The 18898-nt window shown below is 44.5% G+C and overlaps 1 protein-coding gene across 7 annotated transcripts in view; it reads right to left on the reverse strand.

Annotated features, from left to right (window-relative positions):
• SLC8A3 (solute carrier family 8 member A3) overlaps positions 1–18898 on the reverse strand; it is a 145153-nt gene that overhangs the window by 91339 nt on the left and 34916 nt on the right. The window lies entirely within an intron of this gene.

The following is an 18898-nucleotide window of genomic DNA, read 5'->3' on the forward strand; positions in this document are numbered from 1 at the left end:
CACTGGATGAATGGATAAAGAAGATATGATATACATACAAAATGGAATACTATTTAGCCATAAAAAAATAAAATTCTGTCATTTGCAGCAGCATGGACAGAACTGGAGGTCATTATGTTGAGTGAAATAAGCCAGGCACAGAAGACAAACACTGCATAGTCTCACTCATATATGAGAGCTATAAAAAAAAAAAAAAGTTGATTTCATGGTGGTAGAGAATAGATTGGTGGTTACCAGAGGCTGGTAAGGGAAGTGGGAAGGAGGACATAAAGAAAAGTTGGTTAATGGGTGCAAAAGTACACCCTCAACAGAAGGAATAAGTTCTAGTATTCGATAGTACAGCAGGGAAATTATAGTAAACTAATCTATTGTATGTTTCAAAATAGCTAGAAGAATTATAATGTCCCCAATCAAAGAAATGAGAAATGTTTGAGGTGATGGATATTCCAATCACCCTGATTTGATTATCACACACTGTACACATGTAAACAATATCGCATGTACCCCAAAACTATGCATAACTATTATGTTTATCAATGAAATAAATAAATGAATAAATAAATAAAAACTTCTGTGCCTCAGAGTGGACACACACAAAAAGAAGAAGAGGGCTATGTGAAGTCAGAGACACACAAAGAAAACGCCCTGTGACAACCAAGGCAGAGCTGGAGTCACCCAGCCCAGGATTGCTAGCAACCCACTGGAAGTTAGGGACAGGCAAGGAAGGATTCTCCTCTACAGGTTTTGGAGGGAGCACAGCCCTGCCAGCATCCGATTTTGGAATTCTGGCCTCCAGAACTGTGAGGCAATACATTTTTGTTGTTTTACGCCACCCAGTATGTGGAGCTTTGTTATAGTAGTCCCAAGAAACCAACACGCAGGGCTTCTGAGAGCCTGTGTAAGCCTGCGTGATAAGGCTCCTGTCCACCTCACTCACCTTTTGTACCATCTTACTCCCTCTCCAGCCGCATCCACTTTTTGGCATGTTCTAGAACATAATGAGCCCACTCGCCTTTGCAGCCTTTGTGTGTACTAGTCCTTCTCCATAAAACACTGTTCTTCCAGCCCTTCGTGTGTTCCATGTGTTCTTGGTCTTTTTGGTTTTGCTTTAACCATCACCATATCAGAGAGGCCTTTCCAGACCTTCCTACCTGCATAGGTTCAAAGCATCCTGCTTATTTTTCTCACAACACCCATCTCAACCTAAAACTGTCTAACTTTTTAAGCTGTTTTCTTACCTTGCTCTTCTACTAGAATACAAGTTGCCTGAGGGCATGGACCATTAAAATGGAATTGTTCTAAGCCAGGCTCACGGCCAGGGTCTGGGAAGAGTTGGTTGACCAAACATCCTTGGCATTTTCATGCATGAAAATATTTCGAATGAGTGAATGAAAGAAGAAATGCACGCTACTTTTAAGGCCCATCCTGTTATATCTCTCTTTATTGAATGAAGAAAGCTAGCAGTCTTGGAGCATCTCCTATGAAGTATAGAAGGGCTAATCAATGTAGGTAATACTATACCTCATTAGAGTCAGAGATAAAACTGGGAACCAGGCCTCTAAGACCTAAAAACACATGCTTTTTTTCTACTAGTTCATATTGAGAATATTATAAAAACTTGTTTATATATCTTTTTTTTTTTTTTTTTTGAGATGAAGTCTTGCTCTGTCACCCAGGATGGAGTGCAGTGGCATGATCTTGGCTCACTGCAACCTCCATCTCCTGGGTTCAAGTGATTCTCCTGCCTGGCTGCCTGGCCTCCCGAGCAGCTGGAATTACAAGCATGTGCCACCATGCCTGGCTAATTTTTGTATTTTTAGTAGGGACAGGGTTTCACCATGTTGGTCTTGAACTCCTGACCTCGTGATCCACCCACCTTGGCCTCCCAAAGTGCTGGGATTACAGGTGTGAGCCACCGTGCCAAGCCTATCAAATTTTTATAAGCAAGTCATATTTCAAAAGTACTGGGGTAGCTGTCTACTTAAAAGGAATCCTGAGGGAAACCAAATTGTAAAATGAGCAACAATTTCCTAATTCGCAATTTGTGAACATTCAGCACTGTGGTTATTGAGGTAGTTGGTATCAAGGTGCAAATGTGGTTCCTGCCTCTGAGAACACAACGATGCTTATTTGTACCACCTGCTCAGAGGAGGATGAGTTTTCAGCAGAAATTCCATGCTTTCTCCTCTATTTCAAGGTTAGATGCCAAATACAATGATCTGCTCCAAAAAACAACTCAACAGCCTCTCTGATTTGAGAGCTGGTGGTGCCTTTTTTTTTTTTTTTCTAATTTGGAAATCTCCCAGCACCTTGTTAATTTGGCTCCCTGGGAAAAATGGCAACTTCAATTCACCTCCTTAGGGGAGAACGATGGATGACTTAGCATGGCTTGTCCTTTAAGCAAGTCTCCTCATTCCCGTGTCAGGCAATGATTCACTTTCACAGTGCCTCGATCCATCACTCCGCTCAATCCCCTCCATACACCGTTCCTGTCACTCCCCAGGGAGGGAAAATGGATGGCAGATGTTCCCTGAGATCTTGTTTTCAGGAGAAAGGAGGTAGCAGAGAAGGGAGCGTCCCTGCTCACACTGCCAGCGTAGCCCTTGGTCTTGAGTGGGTGGGTGGCTGGCAGAGCATCCTGATGGCCTGTGTGCCTCTGTGGAGCCAGCAGCCCTAGGATGGGAGGAGAAGAGCCCATGGTTTCTCAAATAAAGAGAGCAGCCACTGAGAAAGGGACTTTCGATCACTAGAATGTAAGCTCCGCTGGGCAGGGATTGTATCTTCTTTGTTCACTGCTGCGTCTTCAGTACCTAAAAGAGTACCTGGCACATAGTAGGGACTCAAGAAATCTTTGTTGACCAAAGGAAAGAAAGAAAGAATAAATTATTATGCAGGCTTCCCAACAGACTATAAAGCAGCTTTGATGTGACAGACGCTTCTTTGAACCAGTGGTTTCTTCCTGCTCTGAACTCATGGCTCTGCCTACTGCACCATTCATCGGAATCAAGCAGATTGAATCCAGGTTCAGACTTCTCCCACCATTGCATCAACTATAAGTTCCTGGAAGGTGTGGACTCGGAGCTTTGCTGACAACAACAACCTTTTCTCTTGGTCTCCATACTTGAAGTTATTCCAACCATGTGGCCTGGTTTGGAGTTCAGAAAAGATGGTCTCTGTAGCTGTACAGTGCTTTGAATAGAACAAGCTTCAGTAAACATTTGTGGAACGAGTGTGTCTAGGCTTGGCTTTCCAGATTCCCAGGTGGGATAAGGACACAGGGCAGAAAGGACCACAGTCTCAGTGCTGTTTATCTTACTATGTGTGGACAAACAAATGGTCTTAGACACCTTGTAGGTTAAGCAAAGAGGAAAATAATAAAGTAGGCTTCCCATTGGCTATCACTTAGAAAACACCTGCCCAGTGCCAGGCGCTGTGCTAATACACATTACATATTTAATGGGATGTTGGATGGAACTTTTCCTGCTGTCCCAATGTTGGCAATTGGAGTGCCAAACTGAGGCAAAGAGGACTTAATTCTCCCCAGGCTTAAGGAGAGAAGCCAGCAGTTGAGGATAGACACCTCCTTCAGGACTTCACAAAAGGCAGCTGAACTGGCTCTGCCACCTCCAACAACCATCACTCCCTTCCCAGTCTATAAAATGGAGGAGAGAAGGAGGGGTGCCTGAGTTGTTGGCTAGTAGGGAGATTTTTGGCTTCTCCCCCTCCTTTCATGAGGGAAAGGAGAGAAGTGCCCCCTCTTACCCCGGCAAAGCCAAGTGAAGGGGTGCCAGCAAAATTGTTCAGAAAGATTAGGGGTACCTCTAAAAAGAGGACACTGGTGTTCACTCCCAGCTGGTAACTTGCAAGCCCTCTTTGGTGGCATCAAAATGAGCAGAACAGAGCATTGAGTTCTTACAAGAGCTGGAGTAATCCCAAGAGTTGGGGCCATATGAGAACACAGGGATTCAGGCCTGCAGCTTCTCGCCCAGCAGAAGGTCTGCTGGAGTGTGGAGCCAGCCAGGCGAGGAGGAAGAGTAGCGTAAGGTATCTGCAGAAAGGGAATGAAGCCCCGCCTTGACCTTAGTTACCTGTGAATCTCAATGGGTATGAAAGAGGAAACTAGGGGTTCCCATGGCTCCCCAAAGCAGATCATAAGGGCTAGAGGGTGAGGAGGAGGTGTGAGTTTGGCCAGACAGCTGCTGGAACAAACAAGGTGATGCCCCCGGGAGAGGGGTTAGATGAATGCACCTGACTTAAGGGAAGTATGATTGCCCCTTTGAGAGGGTCTACGGTGACTGAGGGGCTATAGTGGAACTGAATACCATCTCCAAATAACCAACATGTCAATAGAGGATGAAAGACAGTGTGTGACAACCCCAGGCATCTCCCCGTTTCCCTTGAAATTCCCCTACCCCTCTGCAAGTTCGTTGAATCATGAACTTGGTTAACATCAGGGTAGGGAGTTTCAAAATATTCAGCTGGTGCCAAAGTAATTGTGGTTTTGCCATGACTTTTAATGGTAAAAATTGCAATTATTTTTATCATTATTTTGCACCTAATACCTTTGATATTAGTGCTTTAAAATGGATGGGCAGAATAATTTTGACCACAAAAGTTGCCAGGAAATTGCAGATTCTGATGTCATTAAGGTATGAGCTGAAAGCAGATGCCCCAAAGAGGGAGGGCAACAAAACAAAAGACTTTTGGAGACAATGAGTGGAGAAAAAAACACCTGTCCCATTGTGATACCTTCAGAATTCACTCTGCCTCATGAACTGAGTCCCCATGCATCATATCACTGCACACTTTCAGTGGCCATATAATGTGTGTATATACAACCTTCATTGAACAGATGGGGAAACAGAGGGTAAGAGGTAAAATAACTTACCAAAAGCCACACAAGAAGGGTTATCGTGGCTCTGAACTCCTGCAGAACACTGCCTCCCCCCTTCCTCTCTGCATTAATTCCAGATGTGTTTGCAGGATATACTAGGAGGGACTTAGAGCCATGGATTTGTGTCCTTGCTCCACCTCACACCTTGGGATTCTGGGAAGATTATTTAATGTGTCTTTGCCTCACTTTCCTCCTCTGTAAAATAGTAATAGTACCTACCAACAAGGTATTGTGATGATTTGGTAAGAATACTTTTGAATGGAGTCTGGCAGGTAATGTAGGTGTACATTAATGACTAATTCTTTCACCCTTTTCCCTGAAAACTTAGTTCAAGCTGCACCCTTCTCCCTTGACCTCCTACAGCATCTACGAGATCTCTCTGAAGCCACTATCAGCAGCACCTGGCATTTACCACAAACTATGAGTTTCCTTTCTATCTGATTACTTCCCCCTAATTAGACTATAAGCTACTTAAAAGCAGGACGAAATTCTCACTTCTCTGGATGCTTTATAGCATCTAGCCACACACACAGTAGAGACTTAGTTAAATCAAAGGCTTCTGCTGGAATACTGCTGTGATAAAAAGACAGGAAAACCTGAAGCCTATAGAGAAGAGGATAATGGTCATAATACCGATGCGATAATAACAATAACTGATTTATCGAGTACTTACTCTTGTCAGGCATGGTGCCAAGTGTTTTAAATGCATTCTCTCACAGACTCCTTCCATCAGTCCTGGCTAAGAGGTTGGTTTGTTGGTGGGTTAGTTGGTTAGCTTTAACTGACATTTGGAAAGAGCTTATCATTGCACAGACACTGTTGGAAATGTATTCAGCATGTATCACCCCATTTAGACCTTGCTGCAGAGATATATGGTAGACACTATTATACCCATTGTGTGGGTAGAAAAGGAAGCAAAGACACATTAAATACATTTCTCAGTCTCACAGCTAGCACATGAAAGATCCAAGATTCACATGCTTGAAATTTGCAGGTTAGGTGACTTGCTGAAGTGTATGTAGCTAATAAATGACTTACATTTATTACAGGGAGATTTACATCCTCTGGCTTTGGAGCTTAGTCAGTTCCTGTGCATGATAGCAGAAGCAGGACTGCAAAACAGCAGTTCATAAATGTGGTAGGAGCATTTGTTTCCATCTGTGGATCTCTTCAGTAGGACAAAAGAGTTCATGGGTCCCTCTTCAACCTCTTACACTTGTCAACAAAACAAGCTCCCCTCAGACTTAGTGGGAAGAGTGGTGGGGCTTTGGATGAGACACCAAGGAAATAGCATTTAGTTTTAATGAATATCAGGAATCAATTAATGTATACTAGAAGCTAAATGCTATCATTTTAGGAATATTACCCTCCTTTCACATCCCCAGGGAATCAGTACCTATCTTATACCAGCTCTCTGTCTTCCTCCCTGGCTGACCTCACAGTGTAACTTTCTTTCACTTTGTAACCCGTTTCTCTGAAGAGGACACCCACCTAGCTGTTAACCCTAGGGTCTGTAGATCCACCCCAGTGACTCCAATGGCCTCCCTCTCACCAGTGACCAGAGCCCTGCCTTAGGGCTCCACAGAGCCCAGCTGGCCAATGGGTTCCACGGAGCCAAGCCTGGCACCTAATGGCCAGTGCAGCCCCATGTGAGCCAGGAGAGAGAAATCAGAAGGGTGAGACCCAAGTTGGGCTGATCAGAAACCCAATGGGAGAAGCAGGCCTGATATGGAGAGTGACCATTCAACCAATTCATGTTACTGCAACAGACAGGTTTCCAATCCCTCCCAGACAGTCTGCCCTGAGCTCTCTTGGGAGATGCTATTCTTGCAGAGCTCAGAAAAGGAATTTCAAACCTTCAGAATCTCAGACTGACTATGATCGTTCAGATTCAGGTGAAAGCAGGATGTGGGGTGAGGGTGGTGGTGTAAATGAACCACTATTGAAATAGTCATCATTTGATCACCAGTTCTCCTTAAAATAAGATACAACGTCCATACAACTTTGCAAATTTGTGTGAAATAAGGCATCAGGTAATTCTTTGCTAGAAGGAGTGTAAGACTGCATTCTTGGTCCCACTAATCTTGACCAAGGAGAAAAAATATGTCTAATTTAACCATAGACTGGCTGATTTTCTCAAAGGCAAACACAGAAAGGTCATTGATTTTCTCTTGGGGATCACACTTAAGTCCATGCGTTACCTTTTGATGATTGCACTGGAAGAGAAATCTATTCATTTCTGAGGGAACCTCCTCTCCAGGAGACCTAACTAAAAAGTCATTATCTGAATGTTAGTATTTTGGTGGAAGGGTTTTTTATTCTTTCTCTTATTTTACTTCTTTCTCATCAAGTCTAGAGGGCAAGGTTCTGTCCTATGTATTGACTTAGACTAAATATAATCTAGATTCTTCTGGTCCCTTAAAAAAGAAGTCACCGTTTTAGAGTTTTTCCTCAATGGATGCAAAATTAACGCATTGCCTTTGCCTCACCTACAATGTTTAGGTCTAGGGCTGTACTCATTTCGTTATTTTATTATTGAGCACAAATATAATCAATATTCAAGTGTTTTCCTGAGTCTCATTCTGTCCCCAGCTACCCCCAGCTTACCCTGTGGGGGCTCATTCTTCTCTCTGTAGCTCGCCCACCCCTTAAATGAGCGCTATTGAAAAAGGCTTTTGTTTCTGAGCAGTGCTCACAGATTTTTTGACTTGGTGGCATAAAATTCCTTTCATATGGCTGTTGCCTGTAGATGTGTTAAGTTTTGAGGGCCTAGCCCATGAGGCCTGTGCAAGTGCTTATTATGAGCTGAGAGTATTCCGTGTAAACCTCGTAATAATCCTGTGAGGAGGTACTATCATTGCCCACATTTTACAAATTAAGGATTTGTAAAGTTTAAGCCATTTAGTAACTTGCCTGAGGTCACTAAGTAGGCACTAAGGAGCCAGGCGTGCTTGGCTTCAGAGCCTTGGCACATTTGTTACCTCAAGACACCTGTCCACTTACAAACAGATGGGCCTGGGAGCACCCCTGGAGAGCAGATGGATAGCTTAGGGCAAGGGTTCTCAGTCACAGCTACGTATCAGAATCACCTGGAGTGCTTAAAAATATACTGATATCCCAGCCACACGTCAACACAATGAAATCCAACTCTCTGGAGTTAGGTTCCAGGCATCAGTACTTTTCAAGCTTCCCGGGAAATTCTCGGGAGAAGCCAGGCTGAGAAGCCCTCATCCACAGGAAAGAACTCATCCCTAGGAAAATGGTTTGGTTGTGCACACATTGCTGATCTGAGCACTAACAGCTCCAATAACCTGCTGGTTTTGGTGCTCCTGTTCCAGAATCCCATACCCCTCTCTTCCCCACAGAGAACCAGCAGCTCTATTCCCCTCTACCCAGGCTCTGAGCTGTTACACGGCTGTCAGGTTATACTCATTTCACGGCACCTCACTGCTTACTTATTCTCTGTGAGCACTTCCCCTGCATTTTGGTCCTCTCCCTCTTCTTCCCCACAGTTAGTCATTCCCTGTCATGGGTTCCCACAAAACCGTGGCCATGGCCTCAGACAGTACTGATCTCATGGCTTCATCTCTATCTGTTTCTGAGTCCATCTCCTCCACTGGATTGTGAGCTATGTGAGGACTGGGGCTGTGTCTGACTCTTCTCCATACCCCGTTGTGGGGACAGGGCACTCAATAGGATGGACCCAGACAATGTGGATTGAAAGCATACATTCAGGTCTATGGGACTGGCTTCTGATATCAGAAAAGTCTCCATCTGTTGCCACAGCCTCTCTTTCCATTCACCTCCATGTGACACAAAGATTTTTTATGGGAAGTAAAACAAACAAAAAAACAAACAAAAACTTCCTGCTTTATTTAAAAAAAAAAAAAAAAAAGGCCAGGCACAGTGCTCATGCCTGTAATCCCAGCACTTTGGAAGGCCAAGGCAAGTAGATCACTTGAGGTCAGGAGTTTGAGACCAGCTTGGCCAACAGGGCAAAACCCCATCTCTACTAGAAATACAAAAATCAGCTGGGTATGGTGGCACACGCCTGTAATCCCAGCTACTCAGGAGGCCGATGCAGGAGAATCGCTTGAACCCAGAGGCAGAAGTTGCAATGAGCAAAGATCATGCCACTGCACTTCCAGCCTGGGCAACAGAGCGAGACTCCACCTAAAAAAAAAAAAAAAAAAGCAATTAAATCTTCAAGATTTGGCTCCAAACATATCTCCAAAAAGAAGTCTCTTGAAGTGCCTCAGCTCATCATGGTCTCTTCATGATATTTAACAGTCATCACAACCTATATCATTCAGTTGCCAGTTGCATTCTTCTGTTACTGTCTTCAACAGTTATTTTTTAATGCTTATAGGTTTATGTTTCACTTTCCTAACAAGACTGTGAACTCCATGAATTTCAGGCTATTTCTAAAATGGCAGTATCATTTTGTTGGCTCACTTGTTTGATGTCTCCTGACACACTGTAAGCTCTTGAAGGCCTGACACGCTCTTACATTCATCTTTATATGACAGCCCAGGCACAGTGCTGGCACCCGTAAGAGCTCAGCTGGACTTTGTTAAATGAAGACATTTGGTAACCCCTTTCAGCCTAGTGCCCTGAACTTACCAGGTGCTCATAAATCATATTTGTTAACTGAGTATGAAATGAAAAAGCATAATTCTTATTATAAGATGTGGTTCATATGAGGCATGGAAATTTATTGGATTAAACCCTCTTTCAATTTCTTTTTTGGCTATTTGTAAATGCTTGGTTATTTGACTCCAAAATTGAATAAGTATTGGGGAAGAATCCCTCACCTACTTCCAAATCCCTTACATATCAATTTTACACAAAGCCCCTAAACCTTCAGTTCTGATCACTCTGAATTTCATATACCTCCATTATTAAATTCAATACATCATTGCAGAGAAAAGACAACGGTGCCAACTGGGTTTGGTTGATGCCTGCACACCCACAGTGGCATCTAAGTGTAATCTCTAAATATGGAATCAGGTCTGCTGTTTCATTTTTTAGTGAAGGAAATAGAAGCCCTGGCCCCCTCACTAGAGATGCTGCCCTGTTGTATCAGCTACAAAACACAGGGTCCTGCTCCATTTGACTGACTGATTATACAGGGGGATTCCCCTTAGATGACAGGTTTGATGCCCAATGACAGCAACGCTGTCAAACAGATCATTGTTTTCTGTTTTCCTTTGGGGAAATAAAAGTCTATGTGGGAGGAAGAGGACATGAAAGAAACATATAAACTCATCTGCCCCAGAAAACCATCCCAACACCCTGTGCCCCAGCCCTATCTTTGGCCCTCCAGCTACTGCACCCCAGCACACAGCTGTTGCTGTTGTGGACTAACAAGCTGCGGTTAGCAGGGTAGGCAGGAGGGATGATTGCAATGGCATTAATGAGGGGCGCCAAGACAAGCACTCAAGGCAGCTGGTTTTAAAGCAGATGGAAGGAAAGAAGGAAGGAAGGAAGGAAGGAAAAGAGGGAGGGAGGGAAGAAGGAAGGAAGGAAGACAGGCCCAGAAGACAGCATGTCCAAATGACAGGCTCTGTAGAAGATGTCCCCAGGAGCACTCTGGGTGAGCTTCAAAGCGCTGCCAGCCGGGGCTGATTACAATCCTTCACCACAGGCAGGGGAAATGGAGGAAAAGACATCTTGTTCAGCCCACCCGTAGCCAGCTCTAACCACTTGAACATTAACTCTCCAGCATTCGGCTGAATAAAATGGTAATTGACATTACAGTGGAAGATGTGTAATGTCGACAATGCCATGGCTGGGAAGTTCCAGCCAAATTAATTTTGGCAGGAATCTAGGTCTGCAATGAGGCTAATGGGGCTGAGTCCCTGTCTTCAAAAGGCTCCTCCACTACATTTCACCTGTTAGTATGAAGTGACTGGCAAAGTTGGGTTTTGTATCTGCAGCAAACTCATCCAATGCCTAGAAGAGTTGGGAGACATATTGAGGAGATGATGGCTCTCCAACGAAGCCCAGCAAGGGAAAAGGAAGCAGAGCTCTTGCTCCTGACCCTTACTTCAGCTCTTCTATCTATTCATTTAAAAAAAAATTAGAAAAATGACTTGAGGAAAAAAATAACCCTGCCTGGTATTTATATATATATTAGAGTATATTTATAAAATTTGAATGACTGGGTGACCTGACTGCCTATTCATAGCTGAAGTGGAACAAGGTGATTCTCTGCCTTCTCCTTCCAGCTTCCATGCTGTAAGCCAGTGTCCTTTTTGCAGTCTCTTTAGTGCTACGTTTTTCACATGTTTGTGTTTGTGTTGATGAGTTTGCTGTTGAAAATGGCCCTTAAGCATACTGCTGAATCCTAAGTGCAAGAAGGCTGGGATGTGCCTGAGGAGGAAATGTGTGTGTTAGATAAGCTTTGTGAAGGCAGGAGTTATAATGCTGTTGCCTGGAGAGTTCAGAGTTAATGAATCAACGTATATATTAAATAAAGTGTCTTGAAGCAGAAACACACATAAGACAAGGTATATATTGATCAGTTGATAAAAATATTGTGACCAGCAGCCTGTATTTCCTCCAGGAGCAACGCTTTAGGATTCACTCATTCGGAGTTTGTGCTAACTTTATGGAAGATAACTGCTATGAATAATGAGACGTGACTATTTGGGGGCATGATTTGGGCTACTTGGAAAGGTTTTCTATGGTATTTGAAGTGACAGAGACTGCAGGATAGGTGAAAAACAAAAGGAACAGTAGGAAGGAAATTGTTATATACTTGTGTCTGCTATCTGCAAGACTTTTCCAGCCTATTCTATCTCATTTAGTCTTTGTCATAGCCTTATATGGCTGATCTTATTGTCCTTTTATTTCCAGGTAAGGAAATTGAACCTTCAAGAGATTAGTCAATTTGCCTGAGGTCAAATAGCATGGAAGACAGATTCCAATGTGGCTGTAAGATTCCTTCTCTCCGCAAGAACATGCCCTATATAATCCCCTCCCTCAAGTGTGAGTGGGAACTGTGAACATTTGGGACCTGTGATTATTTGCCATGATTATGTTACATGGCAATGGTGAAGGGATTTTGCAGATATAATTAGGGTCCCTAATCAGTTGACTATTAAGCCTTGACTTTAAGGGAAACTGTCCTGAGTGGACCTGACCTAATCAGGTGAACCCTTTAAAAGATGTGAGAGATCCTCTCTCCCCGTGTCCTTGAAGAAGCAAGACATGAGTTCTATAGCTGCAAGAAAATTAATTTTGCCAACAACCACTTGACCTTGGAATCCACACCCCCACCCCCATGCTTCAGATAAGACAGCAGCCCCAGCTGACACCTTAACTGCAGCTAAATTGTGCCTGGACTCATGATTCATGAAAACTGAGAAATAAATGTGTTGTTTGTAGTAATTAGTTATGCAATAGAAAACGAATATGCATTGTCAAGCTCTAGCAGAATCAGGGTTCAAACACAGGTCCACCTGCCTCCAAAGCTGATGCTTTCCTCCTTTATACCCTGTACAAACAGGATTCCTGACTCAGGATGTTTCGACCGACAATTTTTGAAGTTTATGATGGTGCAAAAGTGATATGCATTCAGTAGAAACTATACTTTGAGTATCCAGAAAACCATTCTATTTTTCACTTTCAGTACAATATTCAATAAATTATATGAGACATTCAACACCTTATTTTAAAATAGGCTTTGTGTTATATGTTTTTGTCCACCTGTAGACGAATATAAGTCTTCTGAACATGATCAAGTAGGCTAAGCTAAGCTATCACGTTCTGTGGGTTATATGAAATAAATACATTTTTGACTTATGGTATTTGTAACTTGCAATGGAATTACGTCCCTTGTGATGGGTTTATCAGGATGTAACCCCATCACAGGCTGAGCAGCATCTGTAATATCACCTTTTCTTTGTTGTTTGCTTGCTTGCTTGTTTAGTTGGCATGGGAGAGGGTTGGCAGAAGAGGGTACTTTTTTCTTTTGAGGAAAGGAATACAGAAGACATTTAGATACAATGACTAAGGTTTTAGCCCTAACACAAAGGAAGTCTCTTCAGCCTTGGATGGTGGCAGTAACTGTGACCAGTAAAAACATGGGGGTGTGAGCCAGCCTTTTATCTCCTTCTGCTCAGGAAACAGCTAGTGGAGATTTGAGAGCAGCAGGGTTTACAAAGGGACAAGGTAAGAATGCTGGGTCCCTCATGTTGAATGAAACACATAAAATTGCCAATATTATTATTATATTTTTGATGTACACAAACAGCAATACATACGATTCAACCAGCTATGTGCAAGCACAAAGCTTAACCAGTGGTTAGACCAGGGCTGATCAGTGACCAGAACAGGGCAGCAGCAAAGTGTTCTATAGGAAAGAACTTCTAAAGTGGGAAGAGATGCGAGTGGGGCCGTGATCAGGGCGTGAATATGACAAGTAGGTGTGTAGCACCAGGAGGAGTTGTCAGTGATTGCAATCATGCCTCAACCATGGCAAATTTCAGTTAAGGGCTCTGCACAACTCAAGCCTAACCTGGAATTCCTGACTTGGATTTAGTGACAAGCTGTGTTGTGAAAAGGGAAGCACAGAGTGGTCAGGGCTGGGGTTGCACCATTGCAGGCTTAGTGTAAGGATCATACATCACAAATGTCCAACACCTGCTGGAATTCCTGGCACACAGTAAGTACTAAATAAATCACAGTATTGTTTGGCACTTCATTAGGTTACAGGAAACTGCCTTGCTTAGGTAAAATGAAGGCAAGGGTGACTCATCTCCAAATATAGGGATAAAAAAGAAAGGTATAAAGCCCTGATTGGGAAAAGCAGAATCAGGCTGGAGAATAGTTAATTCCTTAGTTACTGAACTTCCTCTTCTGGGAATGCATGGGGAGAGGCAGCACCATCCACAGCACTATGGGAGAGTCACGGGTCTTGCTCCAGATCACTTGGCCATTAAGAGCAGGGCCCTCCATGTGAAGCAGCCCCGGCCTGACAGGCTTGTGGTTTTCATCACAGGAGCCCAGAGATATGGTTCCACTCTGAAGCTGTAATTGTTCTGTTTAAGCTTTTTGATCATTAACAGGCCCGGGGGTGGAAGGTGTGTGTACTATGTGGTCTGGGAGACGGGTCTAGTGGGAGAGGCCTCAGTACTGCCTACAGGCTGCTCCGAGACATGCCCAAGAGCCCTCTGCAGCCTGTACTGTAATTATTGTAGCTGCTCCAGCCCCAGAGTCCCACTGGCAAGTGATTTCACATGTAATTATCCTTGAGACCAGAAAGACTTTGCCCATCCTCCTCCCAGCCCTTCTTCCTCCCTCTTCTTTTATTCTCCTTCACTTTCTACATTCCATCTTTCTTTCCCTTCATCTCCAAAACAAGTCCATAACGTCCACATCAGGATGCAGAGGAGTCAACCTCAAGGTCACCTTCTTCCCTGTCCTGGGGCTCCTCTGTCTTTGGGAGCAGCCTGTCATGTTCCCTGACATCATCAAAGAAAACCCAGATAATGACATTTCCCTCTACCTTCCTCCAGACAGTACTCTGACTTTCTATCTTTAGATCAACTGTTTCTTCCTAAAAGCTAATCCTGGGATTCGGGAGGGAATACAATTACTGCTGGGGGAACCTGAGCAAAACCCTGGCCCAGATAGGTCAAATGGCTGTGACATGTCCAGGATACTAATTACTTAACTAAAAACTAGTACATCATACCCCTGGTGAGGAATTTAGACTAGGCACTATGCTAAACGTTTTATATTGCATAATTGTATTCAATCCTCACAATAACCCTATAAGGTAGGTGCTATTATTAGCCATGTTATGTAAATGAGTAAAGTGAAAAGTTAGGTAACTTCCTCTAGTTCAGGTCACCAACAAGTAGCTGGGACTCCAAATCAGCCTGTCTGATAACAAGGCCACATATTTAATCATGCTGCTCTATTACCCCCTGTGTATATATGGGCTTCCACTCACATCGCTGCTTTCACACTTCTGTTATTGGTGATTTTATTGTGGCAATGATGAGGCAAACTTCTGTCTTGAACTCATAAAGACAGTGATAGGATCATCAAGCAGTGATAGGAGGGTAGGAGGTAAACCCTGACATGAACTCAATGCCTCCTACCCTCCTATCACTGCTGCTCTCCTCTTGTCACAGACAGCCATAGCTTGGCTGCCCTTAGGTTGGCCTTGACATCTTCAGCTGTGCCCCAGCCAGGACTGCCTCTCTTTGCAGAGGAAAGCAGGTAACATGCCTGCATGTTGGGATAAGCAGGTAACACACCTGTAGCTCAGGACAAGCTTTAAGGCACCGAGGAACTCCAGAGGGAAAGGGGATTTGGAGAATAGGCCCTTTTTAGTCTCCCTAGTCACAAAATGACTCTTAATTATACAGTGGGTCCTTGTTTTCCGTGGCCTAGAGTTCAGCCATCGAAAAGGTCAAAAAGCAGAAATGAGCAATGCAGTTCATGGCTGCCCCTGCCTAGGCTGGAACTTCTGGGCAGTTGTTTAAGAACTATCTGGCCCGGCGCGGTAGCTCATGCCTGTAATCCCCGCACTTTGAGAGGCTGAGGTGGGTGGATCACGAGGTCAGGAGTTCAAGACAAGCCTGGCCAACATGGTGAAACCCCACCTCTGCTAAAAGTACAAAAAATTGGCCAGGCATGGTGGCAGGTGCCTGTAATCCCAGCTACTCAGGTGGCTGAGGCAGGAGACTCGCTTGAACCTGGGAGGCAGAGGTGGCAGTGAGCCGAAATCGTGCCACTGCACTCCAGCCCAGGCGACAGTGCGAGACTCCGCCTCAAAAAAAGAAAAAAAAAAAAAAAAGAACTATCAAGGAACCAGGGCTAAGGAGATTGGAAGATAGAAGAGGTGGCCATTATAACAGCTGTAATGAATTAACAAAACAGATTGGGGTACGTGGCTTAGAGAAAGTGGCCATTTATTTTTCAACCCTCATCTACTTGCAAACAGGAATTCAAAAGGTTTACAACTGGAACCCCTATATAACAAAGTTGTTGAATGAGCTCTGGCCTACTCCTGCCTTGAGAGCTGTGGGTCAGCGTCCTGAGGGACAAGTAGCACAGAGGTCGCTCTTCTATCAGTCCTTTGGACATAATTGTGAGGCCCTTGACTTGCTATGGAATGCTGGAGTAGGCATTGTGCAGGTTGTATGTATTAGTTTCCTATGGCTGCTGTGACAAATCGCCACAAACGTGGTAGCTTAAAACAGTAGAAATGTATTCTCCCAAACAGGTCTGGAGGCTAGAAGTCCAAAATCAAGGTATCAGCAGGACTGATTCCTTCTAGAGGTCCAAGAGGAGAATCTGTTCCATGCCTTCCTCCAAGCTTCTGGTGTTTCCTAGCAATCCTTGGAGTTCCTTAGGTGCCTCACTCCATTCTTTGTCTTTGTCATCACATGGCCTTCTTGTAAGGATACCAGTCATAGGATCTAGGGCCCATTCTAATCTAGTATAACCTCATCATAACTATTAATGGTTACACCTGCAAAAGCCCTATTCCCAAACAAGGTAGTATCCTGTGGTTTGGAGTAGACATACATTTGGGAGGAGGAAGGACACTATTCAACCCAGTACAGCTTGCCAATGGCATTTTGGGCAGATCTCACATAAAAGAAATGAAAGAATTTGGGTTCCTCAAAAGGAGGACTCAAGTAAACCTGGGCTACTGGTTTCCAGTGGCGTGGGCAGTGGGAAGCAACACCTCCCTGAGCAGTATTCATGTCAGACTACATTGCACAGAAATGAAGCCCAAAGGAGCAAAGAAAGTCATGCAGAGAATTAAGGCAACTTCCCCCAAAACTCAGAAAGAGCAGGCACACTTCCCACATCCCGCCAACACCTCCACCAATTCATGAGCATCTTACCAGAGAAATCTTAACCAGAGAAATTGGAGCATCTTAACAGAGAAATGTGAACATCTTACCTGAGAAATTCAAATGACGAATTTGCGGGGCAAGTGTGCCACTCTGTCAATCAATCTTATACCCTCTCCCCACAAGACAACATAGAAAACAGGCAAACAACAACAACAACAAAAACAACAACAACAAGTTCAGTCTTTTTTTTTTCCCTCTCCCTTCTAACCCCCAGGAGGGCTGGAAAGAGCAAGGGATTTAGCCATGAGAAGAAAAGGGAGCTCTCTCAGCCTCCTACATACCCAAGAAAAATCCTGGGCAGACAGATCTGTATGGCAAAGAGCAGTGCAGGACCAAGAGAGCCCTCAGTTCCCCCAAAGTGGGCCCATTCTGTCAGTGAGGACTCATTTCAGAGGCATTCGGAAAAGTGCTGTGCAGAACTGCGTCCAATCTGGGCTAAGCAGATTAGTTTCCTCTCAGGGAAAGGTTCTGGGCAGCTGAGCAGGGCAACTCCCTGTAGAGTGGCAGGGGGCTGTCATTACAAGGCCCAGATAGGACATAATTACATGCTCCCTGGAGAGAAGCCTTAATTGAATTACAGGGTGTCTCCTGAGCATCAAAGGCAGCCCAGGCTCAGAGGTAGCTGAGCAGCACAGAAACACCCTCTGAAGAGCTGGTGCCCGGGCAGGCGTCAGGCTGTGGAGAGGCTCACAGTTGCTCAGAGGGCTCTGTGGATATTGCTGAAGCTGGGACAGGAGAGGAGGAAGGGCTGAAGAATGCAAAATGGTGGGTGCTCCCTGGTCCTTATACCTGAGAGCCACATTCCAGTCCCAGGTGTCCCTGGGCTTGCTGCAACCTGGTGTGGCACATAAGCAGAAGAGGTTCCAGGAATTCACTCATTCATTCATTCATTCATTCTGCAGGCATAAATTGTGTCCTGGTGGTGTGTGAGGCACCTTTACTAGAAATGGGGAAGAACTGGGTGCTGCTCTGGTCTAAGGACACAGCTTGCATGGGGATTTACTTACTCCTGAGGCCACCTTATACTTCCATCTGTGTGTGCCCCACAAGCTGAAGCTAATTCATCATTTCTGCTTAACAAGTCCTTCTGAATTGACTGGAGGAGGGGGTTGTGCAAGTCACTTCTAATGACGCCAAACTGAATCCCTGACAAAAAAACAAGAAGGGGGTGTTGCCTCTGTGTGGCCACAGCCCTCAGTGGTTCCCCCTTCTATAGCAGCTAGCACATATGCTTGTCTTCCCTATCAACTGTGACCTCCCTGAGGACAGGGACTGTGCCTTTCTTCCCTGTGCTTAGCCCACAGTATGAGCTCCCCAAATGTCTGCCGATTGTACATTGAGCGATGGACACTCACCCCTCTGCCTCCGCTCTCCTGTTGCTTCTGTCCTCCTTGGTCAACAGGGCTGGCATAGGCTCTCCTGGGGCTGCAGCTGAGCCCCTCCTGCTCTCATCTCATCATTGCGCCGTCTAGCCCTTGATCCTGGCTGCCCTCGGACACCATGGACATGGCATCAAAGGAGGCCCCCTGATCTGAAAACATGGTCCTGAGCCAGCCTCGCCCTGTTACCCAGGCAGCAGGCCAAAGCATCATCTGTCGGTAGTTGCTGGTGATGAAGTGACACAAACAAGAATCCTCTGCAGACCAGCTCAGGTGAGGGTGGGTTGGAGCCAGCAGTCAAGGATGGTGAATCCAGATTTCTGAGCTGGGCATTAAGGACTTTATTTGGCCCTTGCCAAACTCCCTGGGCCCAGTTACCCCTATGTTAAAAGGAAAGAAGCCAACTCCTTAAGGAAGAAACGTAGAATGCATTCTTAACTTCCTACATATGAGGAAAAGGGAGCCTGCTACTTCCAGCTTCATAACCTTATTCTCATGCTAAAATATGTAACACAATAGAAAGAATATGCAGTTTAAAATCAGAAGATCTAGGGCTAAAATTTTTTTGTATTTTTATTATTAAAGAAAGGCATGCTCATGTTAAACATTTAAAAGCACACAAAGTGTAAAGTAAAAGATTAAAAGTTGTCTTTCCACCATTCGGACCGTCAGTCCCACTTCCCAAAAGAAATCACTCTTAGAGGTTCTTAACAATGCATTAATACAACATGCAGCCT

This window comes from Pan troglodytes, chromosome 15 (genome assembly GCF_028858775.2).
Source record: "Pan troglodytes isolate AG18354 chromosome 15, NHGRI_mPanTro3-v2.0_pri, whole genome shotgun sequence".
NCBI lineage: Eukaryota > Metazoa > Chordata > Mammalia > Primates > Hominidae > Pan > Pan troglodytes.